This window comes from Haemaphysalis longicornis, unplaced genomic scaffold, assembly GCF_048455015.1.
Source record: "Haemaphysalis longicornis isolate Haplotype H1 unplaced genomic scaffold, Haemaphysalis longicornis Haplotype H1 scaffold_1, whole genome shotgun sequence".
Lineage (NCBI taxonomy): Eukaryota > Metazoa > Arthropoda > Arachnida > Ixodida > Ixodidae > Haemaphysalis > Haemaphysalis longicornis.
Window position 1 is genome coordinate 24,515,121 of NW_027526203.1, and position 20,748 is coordinate 24,535,868.

At 48.4% G+C, this 20,748-nt stretch overlaps 2 long non-coding RNA genes across 6 annotated transcripts; one reads left to right on the top strand and one right to left on the bottom strand.

The window, feature by feature from the left end:
• The first annotated feature begins 416 nt into the window (after nucleotides 1–416).
• LOC144175566 (uncharacterized) lies at nucleotides 417–18,330 on the top strand. 5 transcript variants are annotated; one of them, XR_013323653.1, is made up of 3 exons: nucleotides 421–786; nucleotides 8,040–8,206; nucleotides 16,330–18,330. It is a non-coding gene; the product is annotated as an uncharacterized LOC144175566 (long non-coding RNA). The 5 variants fall into 5 exon arrangements; XR_013323658.1 differs by lacking the exon at nucleotides 421–786 and adding an exon at nucleotides 6,501–6,594; XR_013323655.1 differs by lacking the exon at nucleotides 421–786 and adding an exon at nucleotides 6,502–6,554 and having other exon boundaries at nucleotides 16,330–18,329.
• Nucleotides 18,331–18,600: 270 nt separating this feature from the next.
• LOC144175586 (uncharacterized) lies at nucleotides 18,601–20,337 on the bottom strand. The gene is made up of 2 exons (XR_013323659.1): nucleotides 19,950–20,337; nucleotides 18,601–19,384 (listed from the first exon to the last, which is right to left on the bottom strand). It is a non-coding gene; the product is annotated as an uncharacterized LOC144175586 (long non-coding RNA).
• Between the last annotated feature and the right edge of the window lie 411 nt (nucleotides 20,338–20,748).

The window sequence follows — 20,748 nt, forward strand, 5'->3', positions numbered from 1 at the left end:
CCAAGCGCTTTCCCGGAAGCAAATAATGCTTTGTTCACTGAGAAATAAGGCAATTTAAGCCAAAATTTTAAATCTCCCGCTAAAATTGCACATTCTGTGACGTGAACCATGGCGTCATAGAGCCGGTCCATGAAACAGATACTTAGTATGTCGACTCCATATAGGACCCACACGCGGGAGTCGATCGAGACGGCGGCCATTTTAAAAATACTAGTAAAACCTAGTGCACCCGCAGCCCTAGTCATGGAATCGCCTGATCCGGAGAACAAAGCCGCCCGCATCTTCCCACGGGGGGAACTCGAGTAAATGCGTCGCATCTACTCAAGTCAAGCAAAGCGTCACGTCAAGCGTAAGCCATGCAAAGACGCCCTTGACTGAATTCCGAACGCGCGCTCCGCCGCTTATATAGACGGTATTCATTCAAAAGTTTAGCGGGCGATTTTCTTCGCTTGGCCACACTGAAAGCCGCCATGTCTGTGGCCACTGTGCTAGCGCATGCGCTGTGCGCCCACATCTCGAGAAAAAAAAAAAAAAAAAACACCGGTGTCCCGTTTGTCGTCTGCCGCGTTTCAACCCAATTATCAGTAGTGGCGTCAAGAGATATATTATTAATCGCATTCACATTACGTGGTGGCGCTCTACCTGCCATCGATAACTTCGCATCACCGGAGGATGAAACCGCGGCAGCGAACGGCCGGAACGGCGCGCAAAAGTCCGACACTGCTGTTGGCTGCCGCCGTGGATGCCGACGCAAGTGCACCCGCACCGTATCCACGACTTTGTCTGGTAAGTTCCCTCTAATACATGGTTGATTACAAAAACCGAATAATTTCTTTGGAGAGCTGTTTCACGTGTACGCCGAGTTAGCGATGGTAGCGAATGTGAGGCCGCTTCCCGAGCCGTGCTGTTACCCGAGCGCTGACGGATCGCAAGCGCCCTTTGAACAAATCCCTCGAGTTTGGCTTCCGTACGGCAACATTTTCTGCATATGCCTTCGGGCGATCGCTTTTCCGCGAGCATACGCGTGACTTATCGCGACGCAGTCGCACGCATACGTGGACTCTAACGTTTTTATCGCTCTACCTACTCGTGCACGCCCCCGTGTGCCAACGTGTTTTCAAATAAATTGGAATGAAAACTTAGGCAGGCAGCAATGCGCCACCATCAGCTTCGCAGTCACCAGTCGCGGTCGCACGCTGGATGCCTTGTCGGTTGTTCGTACGAGGGATAAAAGCAGGCGCGCTCTTGTTTTTTATTTAAATCGCGGCAATCACTGACACTGACAATCACTGACATCACTGAGATTTTCTTCAGACTCCAATTCCAGAGAAAATCTGCTGTTGCAGTGACCAACCCGTTCCGCTGGTGCCGTGTAGATTCAATGCGCAAGTCTTGACGCAGAAAAATTACTAGGACCCAGATTTCGGAAGTGTAGTGGACGCGCATTTCACGGCGCGCTGAAGGTGCGTTTCTCACGCTCGCTCGGGCGGCGGTTCGCGTTTACCGGACCCGCCGGATGTGTGACGCGTGAGCTATCGTGTTCCACGCCTGCGCCGCCGCGCCATCGGGGACCGGGGGGGTTTATTTCTCTTCGCTTAATAAGGCACTTGAGTTCCAGCAACCGGTCGGTGTGGTCGCTTTCATCGTCGCTCGTCAGCCGACGAGACATGGTGTCAGAAGTGGGATAAAGTTAGCGACACATCGATTAATTATTAATAGCAATCAGTCTAAGGTGCGTAGCCTGCAAAACACGCTATGGCGGATGGAGATCCTTCTATCCAGTTCAGCGGCACCGGGCTTCAACCGCCACCGAAATTCGATTTTGGGAACCCAAGCTCTTGGAAAGAATGGGTCTACCAGTTCGACGACTATTGCTATGCATCTGGGCTCTACCAAGCGCCAAGAGAAGTACGGGTCAGAACGCTTCTTTACGACATGGGCTCCCAAGACGCCTGCCGCGTTCTCGACACTCTAGCATTGTCCAGCGAAGACTGGAGCTCGCTAGAAGAAGTTCACCGATCACTTCATCCACCCGGTCAACGAGGTCTACGAAAGTGTCCGCTTCCACCGTCGAACCCAGGGCGAAGGCGAGACCGTAGACGAGTTCTACACTGCGCTGCGTACACTTGTCAAAAAGTGCAACTACGCCTCAGCGGAAGTGGAAGAACGACTCGTTCGAGACAGGTTCGTCGTGGGTCTCCGGGACTCTAACCTTGTGGACAAACTGTGCCGAACACAAAAGCTTACCCTTGAAGAAGCAAGACTACAGGCTCGCATCAACGAAGATGCCGTGAAAGCCCGTGCAGCAGTGTTCCAAAAAGAGCCGAATCCTGCTCACGTTGTGGCCGAGGCCAAAGTTCAAAAGCGCTTCCAAAAGCCGCGACATGGCTCGAATTCTCAAGGGAGCTCCGGCAAGCGTGTTACAAAGTCCAACACAAGCGACGCTACCATGAGCTGCAGATACTGCGGTCGACCAACGCATCCTCAAGCAGATTGCCCAGCTAGGCAAGCCAAGTGCAAAGGGTGTAATCGGATTGGACACTTCGAAGCAGTCTGCGAAAAGAAAAGCAAGAAGAACATGGGAGCTCTCACACTGCCCTCCGTAGCAGCCATCACCAGAGCCAAGTTCGTAAAAGTGGCCGTCAACGGACTACGCTAACTTCAAGGTCGACTCGGGTGCGGAGGTGACAGTGGTACCGGACTCGTTTCCAGGCATACCGAAACAGCTGCAAAAGCCAGAAGGTGAGCTTACGGGCCCAGGAAACTACTCCCTCACCGTTCTCGGAACATTCCAAGCGAAACTGAGCTGGAAAGGCAGGTCTACAGTGCAAACAGTGTATGTTGTGCCTTCGCAAGACCCGCCGCTTCTTGGATTCCCTGCGATACAGGCTCTCGGAGTTATACGGTTCGTGGACAGTGTAACGGATTCTACCATCACTTTGAAGGACAGTCTCTTCGATGGCTTGGGCGAGCTGCAAGACGAAGACGTGATACGTCTCCAACCAGGCGCCAAACTGTTCTCACTCAGCGTGCCGAGAAGAGTACCGATTCCGCTTCACAAACCAGTTCGAGAGGAGCTCATCAAGCTCGAATCCCAGGGAGTCATCCAACGGGTGGACCGTCCCACACCATGGTGTTCCGGTATGGTGGCTGTTCCAAAAGCAGGAGGAGGCTACCGAATATGCGTTGACCTCACCCGACTCAACGAAGTCGTGCTTCGGGAGCGTCACATACTACCCTCAGTCGCGAACATCCTGGGACGCCTCGGATCAGCAAAGGTATTCTCTAAGCTCGATGCTACCGCTAGCTTTCACCAGGTGAAGCTTTCAGAAGAAAGTCAAGAACTCACTACGTTCATAAAACCAATGGGAATATTCTGTTTCCAAAGGCTACCTTTTGGAATCTGCTCAGCGCCAGAATATTTTGAGCGACAGATGAGCAGAATCCTGGAAGGCCTCGAAGGAGTTGTGAGCATGATTGACGACATTCTTGTCTTCGGAGCACCGCAGCAAGAGCATGACCAACGTCTCAAGCAGGTGTTATAGCGCTTGGAAGAAGCGGGAATCAAGCTGAACCGCAAGAAATGCACGTTCTCTGCAAACCAAGTCAAGTTTCTTGTAGTCGTGGTTAGCGCACAAGGAATCAGTCCCGATCCAGAAAAGGTCGAGGCCTTGGCCAAGCTACCAACCCCATCGGATGTCAGCGGTGTCCGAAGACTACTGGGAATGGTGAACCATGTGGGCCGCTTCATTCCTCATCTTTCCGACATCACAGCACCGATCAGGGCATTGCTTCAAAAGAGAAACTCATGGCTTTGGGGACCGTGCCAGCAAGCTGCTTTCGACAAGCTCAAAAGCTTGCTCAGTTCAGAGGTCTGCATGGCTAAATATGACCCATCGTACCCCACGGTTGTGTCAGCTGACGCAAGCTCATACGGTCTCGGAGCTGTATTGCTTCAAGATCAACCATCGGGAGAACGACGAGCGGTTGCTTACGCCTCACGATCCCTAACGGACACTGAAAGCCGCTACAGTCAAACAGAAAAAGAAGCTTTGCCTGTGACGTGGGCTGTCAAGAGGTTCGACCAGTTTCTGAGGGGCATCGCATTTCAAGTCGAAACGGATCATCGTCCTTTAGTCACGCTCCTGGGATCAGCAGAACTCGACATGATTCCGCCCAGAATCCAGCGCTTGCGAATCCGTCTTATGCGCTATCAGTTCACTGTTCTCTACGTCCCTGGCAAGCTGATTGCCACGGCAGACACGCTGTCAAGGGCTCCTATTCAGGGACACGATCCTGAGCGAAGTCAATGGCAGACAGACTCCATCGAGTTATTCATCGGGGAAGTCGTTACAGCAGCTGCCAACCTCATGTCCTCCCGCATGGATGCCTTACACAAGCACCAAGCGGAAGACGGCATCTGTTCTGGGTAACTCCGCTTCTGTGAGAAAGGATGGCCAGAAAACGTCTCAAAGGTTCCAGTTCATCTAAGGGAGTACTGGAAGGAAAGAGGCAACATCACAGTGTGCGATGGCTTCTTGCTCAAAGATCGACGCATCATTATTCCAAGCCTGATGCGCCGTGAGGTACTTCAGCAAATCCACGAAGGCCACCAGGGCATTGGACGGTGCAAGGCAAGGGCAAGGGACGCAGTACGGTGGCCTACCCTTAACAGCGAAATTGAGCAGCTCGTAACATCGTGTGAGAAATGCGCTCAGACGAGAGTTCAGCGTTCGGAGCCACTAATCGCAACACCGACTCCAAATTGGCCATGGCAGCGTGTAGGCGCCGACTTGTTTGAACTTGATGGAACTCACTACATAATCGTGGTGGACTACTACTCTCGTTTTCCGGAAGTAATCAGCTTGTCGTCGACCACCTCCACAGCTGTCATCGCGGCTGTCAAGAGCACGTTCGCGCGACATGGAATACCTGATGTGTTCGTGTCCGACAACGGCCCGCAATTTTCGTCACGGGTGTTCGCCGAGTTCGCGCAGACCTACGGATTTCATCACATCACGAGCAGCCCGGGCTACCCACAGTCAAACGGCGAGGCAGAACACATGGTGCGGACCATGAAGGATCTTTTCACAAAATCCAAGGACCCACACATGGCGCTTCTGGTGTACCGCGACACGCCAGGAGCGAGCGGATACAGCCCGTCGCAGCTCCTAATGGGCCGACGTCTGCAAACGACAGTGCCGAAGATGCCAGACACCCTGCAACCGGAGTGGCCACCACACGACGAAGTTGCAGCTAAGGATAAAGCTAACCAAACAAAACAAAGTCAAGACTTCAACCGTCGTCACGCCGCCCACCAACTCCACCCACTTGCTGACGGGGAGGATGTGTGGGTGCAGGATATGTCATGCGCAGCAAAGGTGCTCAGCCCAGCAAGAAGACCACACTCATATGTGGTGGAAACACCGACATGCATCATTCAGCGCAACCGTCGGCATTTGGTGCCGTTCAACGGTGCAGGCATGCCTGATGGCCTTGCGTCTGACAGTTATTCAAGCACAGACGAAACACCAGCAGTGACGGTTGAAAGCTCCGCGAATCAAACCCGCCGGATGTGTGACGCGTGAGCTATCGTGTTCCACGCCTGCGCCGCCGCGCCATCGGGGACCGGGGGGGTTTATTTCTCTTCGCTTAATAAAGGCACTTGAGTTCCAGCAACCGGTCGGTGTGGTCGCTTTCATCGTCACTCGTCAGCCGACGAGACAGGAAGTACCTTAATTTGAGGAATGAAAAAAAATTGGGCGTTTTAATTAGTGAACAAAGCGGAGTAACGCTAGTTCCATCTTTGGCTCGTTCCTTTTAACTGCGCTATTTTTACTGTGCACCTTAAAACACCCGGTTATTCCTCCCTCCCTCTCTGTGGTTTTACTACATAGCTGCATTTATTGCATGGAATGGCGAGTTGATTTTTAAGCATTGCCTTGGGCACACATGGTATCTAGCAGGTTATTTTATGCACCATTCTTTTTTTAAGCAACCAACCTTCCCAACCGGCAAGCAGACTATTCATATGCTTGCAGGCTCTGTTCTCACCATCCTTGCGTCTGCACATATGTATATTTGTTAAACGTTGCCTGCATACCTTCTAGTCCAGACTTCATATTTGAAAAGCGGCAACATGCCACAGTTGCCGCTTTTCTAATGGAGGCGAAAAGCAGAAATGCCCATGTTCGAGATTTTGGCACACGTTAAAACATCCCCAAGTGGTCAAAATTAACCTTAGTCCCTCACTACGGTGTGCCCCATCACCTGTGTAGTGTCAGTGTGTTAAACCTCATAGTCAATCAAAGTGTTCGTACAAACCTTCTACAAAGCAAGCACAAGCCGTTTTCAACTTTATGTGGTCACTGGTGAACTGACTGTTGTAAAACTGTGCATCGCAGCATGTTTAAGTTCACATGTTACTACTCACTCTTGCAGGTCTGAAGCATGAGATCAACCACTGGCTCTCAACAGCCACTCCCCCAGTCCGGCGAAGTCAGCCATCCATCCACCACTAGGCACACAAGGCTGCAGAAAAAACTTGGCATAGCGTATGCATGTTTCTGGCCTATTTTTGCTTCTCTTAAGAAGGTAAAGTTTATGCAGCCTGTGTTGCTTTTCAGTTTCAGTTGTACAACTTTTTTTTTATCTTGATTATGCATTTTCGTGTTGAAACGTATAAAAATGTGCAGTGCCAAAGAGACACTGCACCTCCAAGGCAAACTTCATTTTAGATTTTTTTATCCTTCACCTCCGTAAATGCTGGCATCATTACAGGAGCACTTGTCGACGTTTTGATGTGTGGGTGTTTGCGTCTGTCCCGAATGCAAGATGGTGTGCCACGGTCCCTTAAAGGGGCTGGACCTACCCCACTTCTGATAGTGATGAAAAGCATGTCATAGTCTTCACATAAGCCATATTATGGCCAATTCTTTAAATACGTGTGAACATCCACTGCCTGACTACTCTTTATGTCCCAACTTTCAGCCTCTCATCAGTGCTAGTAAACATCCTACGCGAGGCTGACCCCTTTGCTAAGCTGCACAGAAAAAAGGTCAACCCAACAGCTCAGCCATTATCAGCAGCTGACAATCCTTGTGAATCCTCAGGTGCTGTCAAGTGCACAAATAACTCCGCCATGTGCTCACCTTTGTGAGAGAGAAACGAGCCAAAAATGCCCCAGCAACACATCAGTGATGGCCTCCCAGATGGCCGATAGGATTCTCCAGGTACAGCGCGGAGGGGTTTTGAACCCCCTCCCCCCAACATTTTACTATGCTGCACATAAGCAAGTGCTAGCATTCATTTTGGCAAGGCTCCTTCCATTCTCCCATACCTCCATACACCCCCAACCCCTAAAAGTATTTCTGGCTGTACCAACAGTTTATGGACTGTGAAGAATGAGCACCCTGGAAAGAACTAAAGGAGGTGTTTCAGGTGTGCATTTGGAGGTTGTCAGGTGACACACTGTTGAGTCGAGTTGATACGTGCAGCATACCACGGTAGCAATGCACCAAGCATGTGTGATCCTGCATTCAAGGCCAGTGCACTGCAGGCGTATTAGTAACTGCACTTGCATTGGGTCAAATTAAACTACGCAGCTGTTGAGAAAAACAATGGGGTGTACTCACGGGAGCAAAACTCTAGATTGATGCAAGCAGCAGCTGAAAGGCATTACATGCTGCCACGTGAATAAGTGCCTCCTGCCAAGAAGACACTGGCTGTACGGCCTAGTTTAACAGTACGATGTTCATTTCGTGCTTGTTGCTTTGGCTACATGTGGCTTCGGCCTTGTTGAAGTGTTTTAGCGATTAGCGGTCAGTAATGCATTGAACGTTTTTTTCTTGACCTCTGATTGGGAGCTTAAGCACGCGACAGGCTTCATTAAAATCAAGTCCTAGCACTTCGGGATTTACACTCTATGCGCAGATTGTGACTATTCGTGAAGGACGAGGACAATAGAAAGGAGCAGTAAAAAATTCTTTAGGGCCTCATCTGGAGAGAGTGACCATTTGGGCTCCTTTCCTTGGTTGCAGCAAAGCCAAGGGAATGCGAGCTGTGGACCGGCGACCAAGGACAACTCCACCCGGAGCTGGGATTGTGTGCGCTGGACGTTGCGTCGTCGGCTGTCGAGCACTGAGGGCCAAAACCATCGAGAACTGGCGGCCATATCCATGCCAACAGAATCAACCTAAACAACAAGGTGAGCTGGGCAGCTACGGTCTCCCACGGCAAACACACTCAGAGACACATGGTCCCCCAGATTCAATACACTCACGGCAGACATTCCGATTCATGCTCAGAAATTAACAAAATCCATCACATGCTTGAGTTCGTTATCGTTGGGGAAAAAAAAGTTCTAAAAGCAGCCGTAACTGAACTTAAGGGAGTCGACACCACTGTGAACCCCGCCTCTTCCAAAACGTCAGACCAACATCTCAGGCCATCGTTGACTCCAGCCACAGCAGGTTACCGACCTTGGGGTCCTCATAAATTGGGTCCGCAGATGCAATGGACAATTCTCCATCTGGCTCTACTCAGTTAAAACACTGGGACAAGAAAATTGGCCTTGGCAATCCCCCCTTGCTTCGGGGTCGGATGATTAGTACGTTACGGAAGGTGTGCTTCAAAATTTTGGAGAACAGATCATGGAAACTCTCGTGCGACATTCAAAGCCATGTTAGTGCAATTTGAGGATAAGATTGGTGCTGAAATCACCTGTCTCAACATTTGCATCACCGGTTCTTTGAGGACGCTGCGTGAAGGGGAATAGGCCCCATAAAATCGACTGCACGTGCGTCTGGCCTCCGTCAGCGGACAGTTCGAAATTGCTCACCAATCGTCTAAAGTCACATTCCCACTGGCGACTTGGCACATTGCGTGACGTCGCAAGTGATGAGCCAGGCATCGCTTTTTCTCGCTTTGCGAGGGAGGACAAGATCGCTCTAGGACTGAATCCCCTCGTTGCGCCTCGGCAATGCAAAACCGGATAGCCAATCATGGCTAAGGAGTCAGCTGACGTAGCTGCAAAGGAAAGATTTGTTTACATCCAGCAATGCAAACAATGGTGAGCCGCTGCTGCCGCACAGGGCTGACTGTGCCTGTCGGGTCAGGGGTCAGGCCGGCAAGGAAGTTTTCATGCGCTTCAGTTCTTAGGTCAGTGACTTCAGGGTATGTGTTTACTAATCAACAAACAGTGTAGAACTCATCAGTGTGGAAAGTCTTTTCAAATGGCAAACATGGTGTAGAACTTGGAGCGTTTGGAGGCGTCAAAACTTCTGCGTCTGTGAAAAGAAGTGAAATTTGCCGGCCGGGATGCGAGTATTGTTGCATCGAATTAATTACTAAATGCAAAACATGGCTGACCGGCACGTTTCTCCTAAACGTATGGAGCCCTTCTCGCAACACCTCCAAATTGACCAAGCTTTTTTAGAAAACTCTTGAAATTTTCCATTTCGACACATTACTCATTGTCGGTGATTTTAATGCACATCACACTAAGTGGGGATTGCAAGCATGACACCATTAAAAAGCGAAAACCTTTGGCTTGATGCCCAACAAGAAGGCCTCACCCTTACCACTGACCATACGCATCCCACTTGCACCGGAAGTAGTGTGAGCAGTGATGAGCAGCAGTGTGAGCAGCCTTGCCTCACTTTTACGGAACACACGTAAAGGAAGACCACTTCACGCAACACATAAGAGAATCTCGGCAGCGACCACCCGGCAACATCAAACGAAGGTCTGGTAGGCCCGCTTATCCTCATTTACTGAGATGCATTTCAAGGGCTCTGAGTGGTGCAGCGGGATTCCTCACATTCGGTGATTGGTCCACATATCTGAGAAATAACTAACATCAAGGCAAAGGCGGATCAACTGGGCCGAGATGCTGAGCAGGCAACTAATTATACATTTGAAGCAGGGAACCAATGCCAGGTTGACTTGCAGCTTCCCCACATGTGGGAGGCCAAGAGTGGTTTGCAACAGCAACTCCGCAAGAACAAAGTCAGTTGCAACGTGTTTTGTCGCCTGGATTGGCTTGACCAACACATTGAAGAATACTCAGTTATTGCGACAAAATTGGCATGCAGCTTGCGATTGCACCGTGAGAAGCAACTACCCAAGACATGAAACGTCGTCTGATGCTTAATCGATCTCGGTAAGAGCCAAGCCATACATTGATGCAACCTAATGGGGAATTCCATTGAGAGAACAGGAGCAGTGGCATCGTGCAGTGAGGAGTAGGTGACAGAACACTTGGGGGCACGCGGGAGCAGGGCCACTGCACCTGCCATGAGTGCGGCACGCACCCGGAGAGCAGGTGGGAGAGGAAAAAACGACGAGGGGAAAACACGGTCCCGACCGGCTGTATGGGCATACATGATAGCATTTATCAGGTTAAATAAGGGCGATCCGGCTACACTACTTGCAGTAGCAGCAATATGAGGCCTGTCTGCAAGATTGGCGAGTGAGGAACAGGCGGTATCACTACGAGGGCGTCTCAAATACGACAAAAACCAGTAACAGAGGCTATTTTGCTCATATGCACCATCTCTCGGGGTGAAGTAGAGGTTAAACTGCCGGCTACTTGTTCTTGTAGTCGTTCATGCGAATCTCCCCGGTGCCGTTCGTTTTTTTTTTTTCTCTCTCTCTCTCTCTCTCTCTCTCTCTTCGGCCTTTAGCGTTTTTGAGAACTGAGAATGAATATTTCAGTAGAAGAAACACCCCCGCCCCACGCAGAATCGTTAAATGATGTACAACCAAAGTGGGAAGCTCCTTCACTGGGTCTGTTTACTGAACAGCACCGTTGATTCTGGGCATGGAGTTCAGTGAGAGTAAAGCCCCTCCTATGGGCAGGGCCGCGGCGGAGGGGCTTTAATTTAGAGCAGCCCAGCGGTAGCGCGGCGGCGCGCGCCATGTCGTCGCTCTATGTACCGTAATTACCCGATTCTAACGCGCGCCCTTTTTCCGGAAAAATAGGCCGAAAAATCACATGCGCGTTAGCATCGGATTCGAAACCCAAACCGAAACAGCAGAAATTTCGTCCCACCCATCGCCATCACCATGTCAAGATGGCGCTAAAGCTTTTAGCAACGATTTTTCGGACGGAGGAACCATATGCGCCTAGACTTTTCTATCGGCGTTCACACAAATCGTCAAATTGTTCCACTTGCGCGCTTGATAACAGCAATGGCAGCAGCGGCTCTCACGCGTTCAAAACGAGCGGTCGGCTGAAGCGTGCGGCTCTGGAGAAGCTCGCGGGATGGGCGTGCGAGGCGTGGGCCACGATCCCATCGACCATGGTTGAATGTTCGTTCAGAAGTGTGGCATCGCGAAGGCTCTTGGTGGCACCGAGGACGAGATGTTCTGGTCAGCGGAAAGCGACGAGGAGTGAGATGAGCGAAATTACTTTGGGGAATAAATCGCCCATTTCTCCCGCATTCGTTTGTCTGGGTTATAAAGTTCCGTGCGCGTTACAAACGGAGGTGCAAGTTTTTTGGTTTTTTTTGTCAGGAAAATCGGGTGCGCGTTAGAATCGGGGGCGCGTTAGAATTGGATAAGTACGGTAGCTCAGAGATTTCCCGCCGCGCGAACTTTGTCGTGAAAGTTCGCTCCACGTATTCCAGCCTTTAGGCATCCCAGCAATCTCTGCGGAAAAGCATGTGTGAGCAAAGCCGGGCAAAGCACCTGTGGCGGTGTGAAGCATTCGCATGCTCGTAGGGCTCGCTGCCCATTCCACAAAGTTGCAAATGCACGATGGATACTGCCGCGCTCCCCGATACAAGGGAGCAAAACACACACACACACACACACACACACAAAGGGGAGGATATGACGTTAAAGGTCATGTGACTTCCTTCGTATCGTACTGTGCTCACTCCGACTTTTCAAGCGGGAGCAGATCGAACTGCTCCCAACTGCTCTCAGAGCACCGAAAGTGGTCTCGCACTACCACTGGATGACAGTGCTCCTACTTCTGTTCGACCACTGAAACACGCCTGCTCAGGAGAGAGCACTTTCAGAGTGCTTTTGAGTGCTCCTGCTCTCCCAATGGAATTCGCCATAAGTGTCATTCTCTATCAGTTTGGTAGCACGGACAAAGAACTACTGAAGGTTATTCAGGATCTTCATATTGCAAGCTGTGCTGCCAAGGTACTGCCCCCTACTCGAGCCGGAATAATGCCCTCCTCAACATTACTTCGGGCAAGGTACGCGGCTGCCATACGGCCCTTTGCACAAAACAAAATGTGCTTTTAGGCAAAACGACATCAGGAACAAATGCTTGTAATCTAGGTTATGACTTTTTGGAAGCCCTCACTCATTAGCTCAATATGTGTTGGGATAGAGGCCACATTCTGAAACAGTGGAAAAGAGCTAAAAATATTTTAATCCCTAAACCTGAAAAAAAGCTTGCGATTGAAATTCTCCAGCCATTATCTCTCATTCCATGCATGGGAAAGGTTCTTGAACATGGAGGAAAACTCTTTTTCTGCATACCATGATCAGTTTCAGACGTACACTTTCTACAAAGGTTAAGGCAGCATGAGCTTTAGCTAACAGCCAAACAAGGAGTCGCATTTTAAGCACATTGGACATTAACCTTCCTTGCAGCACGACTTTACAAGTAGCTATTCCAACAACGCGGAGATTGCATCCTCATTCCCCCTCTTCTCGTGAAACGCACCCCAATTACAACGACGAGCGACGATAGGCCAGGGCGCAAGCTCTGCGCAAACGCTAAGCTAAATGTGAGGACGTGGTTTACAGGGACGCAGCCAACTATTTTCGTCTCGACGTAATATTAGTTGCTGTAGTCAATAACCAGGGAAACTCTATTGCCTCTGGCCCGCTTCATACCCCAGTGGTGTATGAAGCAGCAGCCATTGCACTGGCAATGGTGGCCTTTACAAAAATCAGAACAGTAAAAAAATTCAGGGAAGCTTGTGCTCACGTGCAAGACTTGATCATTGACGGACACAAAGTTGAGTTTTATTGTCGTGGTGCCGTGGTTGACGTCGGCGGGATGGCATTTCATTACCTTACGTTGAGCAACGCCAGAGTGACCTCGTCGTTTTGGTCGACGTTTTCTTGTGCCGCCCTGTAAGCATGACTTATCATCTCTAGCAGATGCTTTGCACGCCGAGCCTGTCGAAGCACACCGGCCTCTTCCTTTCCTCGGCCATGCCAACTATCTGTGGCCTATCCACTATCCGTGACAAACTATGCACACGTATCAAGGCACGCGAGCATGAATGGTGTGCATTTTCGTAGTATTTTAAAAGCTGCGGACACCATACAGAAATGATTTGCTCAACAGCATCGCTGTTAATTAAAACCTCCAAGTCTGCAATCCTAAATTTCTCCCGAGGGCAGATCTCCGAAGAGGTGTCCGTACCTCTAACTTTTGGCTTCGACCCCGAAAAACGAACCGGCAAGTTCTGGACCGCTAATTCTGGATCTAATCTGGACCGCTGCCCTCTTTGGCATGGCCAGGAGTGAATCCGCACACAACGCCGCTTGCGGCTTCACCGACCTAGCGCACGTCAATCTGGACGGTGGCTTCATCTCACTGTCAGGCAGGAACAGAGTAGTGTCCTACACGGATATCCCCAACCACTGTCAGCTGACCTGAGCCTGTATCCCTCCCAGGAATCTGTGGTTTGGAGACACCTCCAGACAAATTCGTGTCGGAGCTTAATTGTCTATAGCTACTGTTACACAGGACAGGTAACAGTAGCTGTCCCCCCACCCCCCCTGCAGAGTGCCACAGGTGCCAGGAAGGACCAGGCCTAGCACACATGCTATGTCAGCGTCCTCACACAGCCACACCAAGTTGCAGTGTTAATAGCAGTGGGAGACCGTACTGCACAGCTCCTACTTGGGGAGAGTAGAACAAGGGTAGGAGCAGTAAGCACCCTGGAACTATCATCACATCTGTCTCTGGCCCTCCAACACCTTTCACCATATGAATTGTTCCAATTTTTACTGCCCCATTTGCTCAATTCTTAGTTCCTACCCCATTTTAATAAAAGGTGTATTGAATGTTAAATACTCCAAATCTTTGTGCATCAACCATAAGTGCATCTATCGCAAGTGCAAGGGGCATGAATAAAAGGGGATGCTTAGAATAAAAAAAAATTACAATGTAGCAGTGAGTGTGAATTTTAGCATGTTTTAGCTATGATGGGCATGTAAATTGCTTTTCAGTGATGCTGTGTGCCAGATACTAAGTTCCCTTCTATGTACACAATGACGAGTTTTTCCCAGCAGAGTCCTGGGTATCGCGTTTACAATAGTGAAAATTCACTATCTGCTACTTATTTTTTTTTTTAGGTCTTTAAGCAAAGCCTGCAAAGCTGTTAGTAGGCAACAGGTTAGTGGGCAACAACAGAAAAAGTTTATTCAGCACACAGTATGTCATTTGTGATGTCACTGCTTAAAATGATATTTGCATTTTCCTCGTGTTAAAAAAATCACAGCAACTGGACAGTATCATACACAGAAAAGTGTTGAAACAGTTCAAAGAAATGGGGATTTAAAGGCATTATACAGACAGGTAATAGTTTTCTGGTAAATACACAAAGTAATGCCACACTCTTAAACTAAAAAGATAATTGAGATTGATGTAATTTCTCTAACATGCACGTTAATAACAACTGAACAAGACGACGAGCTGCAGGCTTACAAAATTGCTTCACCGATGCAGTTGTTGGAGTCAGAAAAGAAATCTGTAAATACAGGATGTGTTGAGTACAAATGACCATCAATACCAGACGTGCCCAGTAAGTGCAGTCTTCTGCTGAATGGCAAACACGCAAAAAAAATGACTTGATACACTTAATTTACAACTAAAAACAAACTGCAAAAAATGTGAGTATAATCAGATTGCAAGGTAAAACTGACAGGACTAAATTCCTTGGCAAGTTGCAGTATTTCAAAATGGTTTTACCAATGCTGCAAATATAACCCGCCGCGGTGTCTCAGTGGCTAAGGCGTTGCGCTGCAAAGCACGAGGTGCAGTCACTTTCATTTCCGAGGGTTGGGGTGGTCGGACCAGCGACAAGCGCCTTACCGAGTCTTGCGGCATCTTAAATAACCTTGTACCAGGTGACACAGTGTTGGCTGACAGAGGATTCACAATAGGTGATGGCTGTTGGCATCCACTCAGCCAAGCTAGAAATGCCGGCTTTCACTAGGGGGAAATTGCAGTTATCGGCTTGGGACGTCCAAAAAACTCGAAAATTGGCTAATGTCCGCATTCATGTAGAACGGGTGATTGGGCTACTTAGAGGACGATACTGAATCCTGTCAAGCACTATTCCAATTGATCTTGTGACTGTGAAGCACAACGAGAGGCTCACCCAGCTAGACAAAATTGTAGCTGTCTGCGCAGCTCTAGCAAATCTGAGCCAGTCAGTTGTGCCATTCGAATAGGCATTTTCCAGCAAGCCGTGTGCATCAGTTTGGCTGAGACAACAATGTCTAGCAGTTTCCCTTATTGTGTGGGAAATAGGTGGGTGAGGCATGCCGTAGTGGAACGCTCCGGATTAATTTTGGCCACCTGGGGCAAAAAGGGAGGGGGGGGGGGGGGGGGGGGGGGGATCTTTAACGTGCGCCGAAATCTCGCAGACACGGGCGTTTTTGCTTTTCGCCTCTGTCAGAAAAGTGGCTGGGAATCGAACCTGCAATGTCCTTGGGCCCAGCAGCACAACACCTTAGCCACACAGAAGAGGATGGAATGGGAATGGCCGCAATGAAATGCCAATACTGGGCAACAGTGAAAAGAGCAGCAGGCATCCAATGCCACTGGTTAGAAGGCGAACATGACCATTAAGACAGCCAGGATGCAACGCATGGTTAGTGTGGTGTGTAATGGGTGTGCAAAAAATGTTGTGTGATGGGCATCTAAAATCGCCGCAAACCATGTGTATTTATTGGAAGCATGATTTAGGGACTACCCAGCGATGGGCATAACAGCACAATGCACAGGCTACTGTACCAGGTAGTGCAATTCCTGATGATTGACTTATTGATGCAATTTTTTTTTTCGCTGTAGTATCTAAATGCACAGATGTTTTGGTTTTCATTGTGTGATTTGCAGTTATGTTCTGTCATGAAGATTTTAGCCCTGGTCATCTGTATGAATGCACTCTTCTGTTCAAACAGAACATTATGAGGATTTTGCTCCTGTAGACATGAAAAGCTGTTTCCTGGACTGTTGACCGACGATTTACCTAATTTCTTGGCGGTGAAAGTTTTGATGTGCCGTAATGTGTAAAATAAGCCCTCCGAATTATCCATAATGTGAAATGCTATTTCACGCAGTGAATGGCAGCACCCATTGCGAGCCTAAAGCAATGGGAGTCTAGATGAAGACATCAAGCCCAATTTTGAACTGTTACGCTCGTGATTTTGATTCCAATGGTTTAGGTAGGTTATATTTTGTCAGTTGTTACACCACTGTCCATTTTATGCTGCTGCTGCTGCTCTAGTAAACATTCTTCAGCTTAGTTCTGTGTCTTCACAAAAAATACAGGGTGTTTGTAATGCTGCCCAATGTCAGTATTTCTTTCCCTTTTTTGTCCAAGCTGACATTGATGATTGTCGTCGTAGTATGCAAGTTTTTAAGAGTTGTTAATGTTTTGTGCAAAAAAAATTGTGCATCTTAGTTAGTGACATGAGGGGTCTCAACTCACATCAGTGAGCAAGCAAGCCACAGTCAAGAAGTTCAGTCCCACGTGGGAAGGTTGCAATGCAAGAAAGGCAGGGGGGAGGGGGGTGTAACAAATCGTCACCTAATGCTGCCGTTCAAACGAAACAAGTCCTTTCCCACACATTGTAAATATGCTTGGTCATTTCTGTATGGAATTTGGTGTCACCATTCGAGAAACATATCAGTACTGATCTCCAGGATGACTAAAATATAGGCACTGATATTTGTTTTACGGTGATCCTTTAATACATCAAAAGGTCAAAAAAAAAATCAAAAGGTCTGCAGGCCACATGTGGCCCGGGTGTTTCACACCCTTGCTTTAGATTAACTGTGCACAAGAGGGCATGGCTATGTGTATCAATCGTAACACAAAGAATGGAAGGTTACAAGTGGAAGCACCCACACACAAAAACCGAATGGAATGGGAAAAAATGGTGTTTCCGTGTTCTAGATGCGGAGTGTCTTATGCTCGGGGGTATGTCACTTGTTGACCAGTGGCGACCGTCCGCACACCATCTGTGCATGCGCTCCTCTCCTCCTTTCCAAACAGCTGCGTACTCTCCTCTCCTCTCCTACCGTCTGCGCGCGCTCCTCCTCCGTTCGCTTCAGCTCTCTCGCGCGCATGCGCAGCTCTTCCTTCATAGTCCTTCATTCACTCTCACCCTATAAATCCAAGGAAAGCGTATATATTCTGGGAAAATGTATGTCTCCAGTTCACTGACGTTGATTTCTGTGTTGCAATTTTTTTTTTAATCCATCCCAGTGAAAGCATGTTGCCTGATTGATCCCCGTAATGCATTTATTGTGTAATATTATTTTACAATAATTCTGCTTTCATGCTCTGTTTTCTTTATGAAGGCTGAACAAATCAGCCTAGGCTGTTTTGCCACAATTAAACTGTTTTGTTCTATATTTCGACACTGTTGATGTCCAGTGAAGCGTCATTTTTTTTTTTTTACCTCCGCTCTGATATTTTGGCCTAATCAGTAATGAACGATCATCGCAATTGTTCATTATACCGTTATACCATGTCCATTTGGTTTGTGTATAAATCTACATTATATTTCTGCTTATCTCTTCTGACTGCTCTTGTTTTACCGTTTTTTATGTATTTTTTAACAAGAGGTCCCCCCACAGTGATAAACTATGGGACCTCTTTCTGTATTCTTTACCAATGTATGTACTGTATTATATGCAATCTTCCTAATAAACTTCAAACTTCTCTCTCGTAGTCTCCTCTCCTACAGCTGTGAATATAAAGGGGAACTAGCAGAGCGCCCGTTCAGTGCTGCGCTTGCTTCGCTTGACTCCGAGCTTCTTCAGATGAAGTAGGATGGAAGCAACAGTCCCGTCAACGGGTGCGCTGACGCAATGAAACATAACGGAAACGCAAACGGAACCCCCATGACACTCCGCATCCTACTCATGGTTCCCTTCGGGGAGATGGGTGTAATTTTTTTTTTTACCCCAGCAAGGCTCCTTGTCTCTGTTTAGCTCCAAGTAGTAGCGCAGAAGTGACAACAAAAGAGAATCGGCAGACTGCATCGGTGCTCCTGTGACCTACTGCAAACTATCACTAATGTTTAACTGATGGGTAATTACATTGTGAACTGTTGGTTGGGCGGTGTTTTATTGATGTGTAATAAAATGTTTCTTGATAGACATGTTCTCATCATGCCATTTTTAATAGTGTCCCAAGCTGCTGTTAGCAGTTACCCTAGGTGTAAGTAAGACAAGTTAACTTAAGCCTTGCTGCTGATGCCCGGAAACACCAATGTTAAGCTTTGGTGGTGCACAAAGAACATGGGTTGGTAAGCTAGTTGGTATTGCATAATGAAAAGTGGGTCTTACAAAGCAATATGAACAAAGGCAGGACAAAGCACTGAACTGTGACTGATTGTTTATTCAAGGAATAAACATACCAATGCGATTACAACCAATGAAAAGGCTAAAAGCACATCGAAACCAACACGTCATCTCGCCCCTTCCCTGCTACATAGCAAGGTTTTGATACACGATTTCTTTTTTTGGGACTGCAACTGAAGGGTCTCTAATGCACACATTATTAAACATTCAATTTTAAGTACGCCTATCAATTCATGTGTGAACTTTTCCTTTTCTAAGCAATGAACGCACTTCCCAAAAAGTGGAACACAAGCGTAACTTTTCGCAGTGTGACAAAATGTGGCCCGATAATTCAATGAAGTCCTTGTGCTCACTGTACAGATCACCATTTCATAACAGTTGAATTAGCCAAAATGAAGGCGATAGCCATCAGTTATCATTTCCTGGCCAGAAACCACGTCTTGCAAAAAATATTCTAGCACATGAAGAGTATGACTAAAATGTTTTTTTTTATATTCTAGCACATGAAGAGCATGACCAAAATGTGTTTCTTTTTTTTTTCATTTTCCACAGTCATTGTAAATTCAAATAGCAGTAGCTGGAAAGGCACCTAAATGCACATAAAAGGGCACCAGTCGACCTCGCTATTTATTTCTGAATATTTCTGTAGATCAGTTTCCAAGTGTGCTAAACACCATCACTGTATTTAAACCTGCTGCTGCTCACGGATGCCGCAAAAAACGGCACTCTTGAGGCTTGCCCCGCAGGACGCACACCAGCTCTGTGAGGGCGCCGTATTTCTTTTCTAGCAGCTGCATACGCCTGCAATGAAAGAGAAAGAAAAAAAAACGGGCTTAAGTTCGGGGTGAAGCAGAAAGGCACAATTACTTCCATTATGTGCACAATTAGTTTTTCTAAACCAAGCAGGAGCTACAAGTTTTGTACGGAGACTGAAATGGCAGTTCTTCTGCCCCTAAAAACACACAATAGTAAATTTCGCTAAGCGCTGCTGGCGCAAAACAACAGCTTGAGACGACGTTCGTTTCTGGACGGCGTGATCGAACAGCAATTTCTTTAAAAGATATATCGGCCTCAAAAGTGCGCAGGATAGGATAGAAGTACCCGAGGTTTTGACCTTTAACTGATGCTCGCCGGTTTCCTCACTCCACCCAAGGACAATCGAAACACAGGGCTTCATGTAATTGATCGCTGCATGCGATCCAATCACCGCACGAGAAAAAACAAGAAGAAAACACGTTGCTGCTTATGTTAGAGTTATTATCAAAAAAGCAGCCCTAAAAACGGCTTCCCTCAAGATGGCACGGGCGACACATTGGCGTTGGGTTTCTCGTGCGCTAAATGTTTCACACTCAGCAAAACAACTCACCTGTGACATTAGAGCGCGGCGGCTGGCCATCAGCTGATCTGCGGCGGCGACTTGATACGCGACTGGCGATAGGTAGATCGCACTGTACTCAACAGTACTTAGCGTCGAGTTATTACTTTGCGTTCAGTGGTGACGCAGTTCATGCTGACAAACGATCAATGCGCTAACGATGCAACCTTTGCGCCCCGACCGGCTCGCACTCGCTCGTAGGTGTGCGCAGAGGCTGGGGTTGAATTGCAGATAAGGTTGTCACACTCATGAGCGGAACCATGAATTTTCGCGTAACCAACGCTATCGCGGTGCAACAGACTATCAAGCCACTCGCACACGCCTTGCACGAAAACACAAGCTCATATCGCGGACCGCGACCTGCCTGGCCGCCATGAAGGCACGGAGAAGTGGAGGGCCTGATCTGCGGGCCGTGCGCACACGTCGCCTAGCAACAGACGCTTGGCCACAGATATGGCGGCGCACGCATGGTTGCCTGTATAGGGTATGTATGTGAATACGCTCTATACGTTGAGGGGACTGCGTAAGCCGGTCCCAGTCGACGACGTTGGCGTACTTGTAAAGCGGCGTGGACTCTAGGTGTTTGAGCCAACCGCGGATGTTGCTTGGCCGGAGAACGGCACACCGGTTATATGAGCAGCGCGCCCGAAGGAGAGGAAACCGCGGAAGAGAGAGTACTGCACATGCGCCGGCCCAAGCGCGTCTGCCGCGGCTATGACGCAACACAATCCAACACAATCCATTTTAATCCAATCCAATCCAAATCCAAGCCAAGCCAATCCAAGCCAAC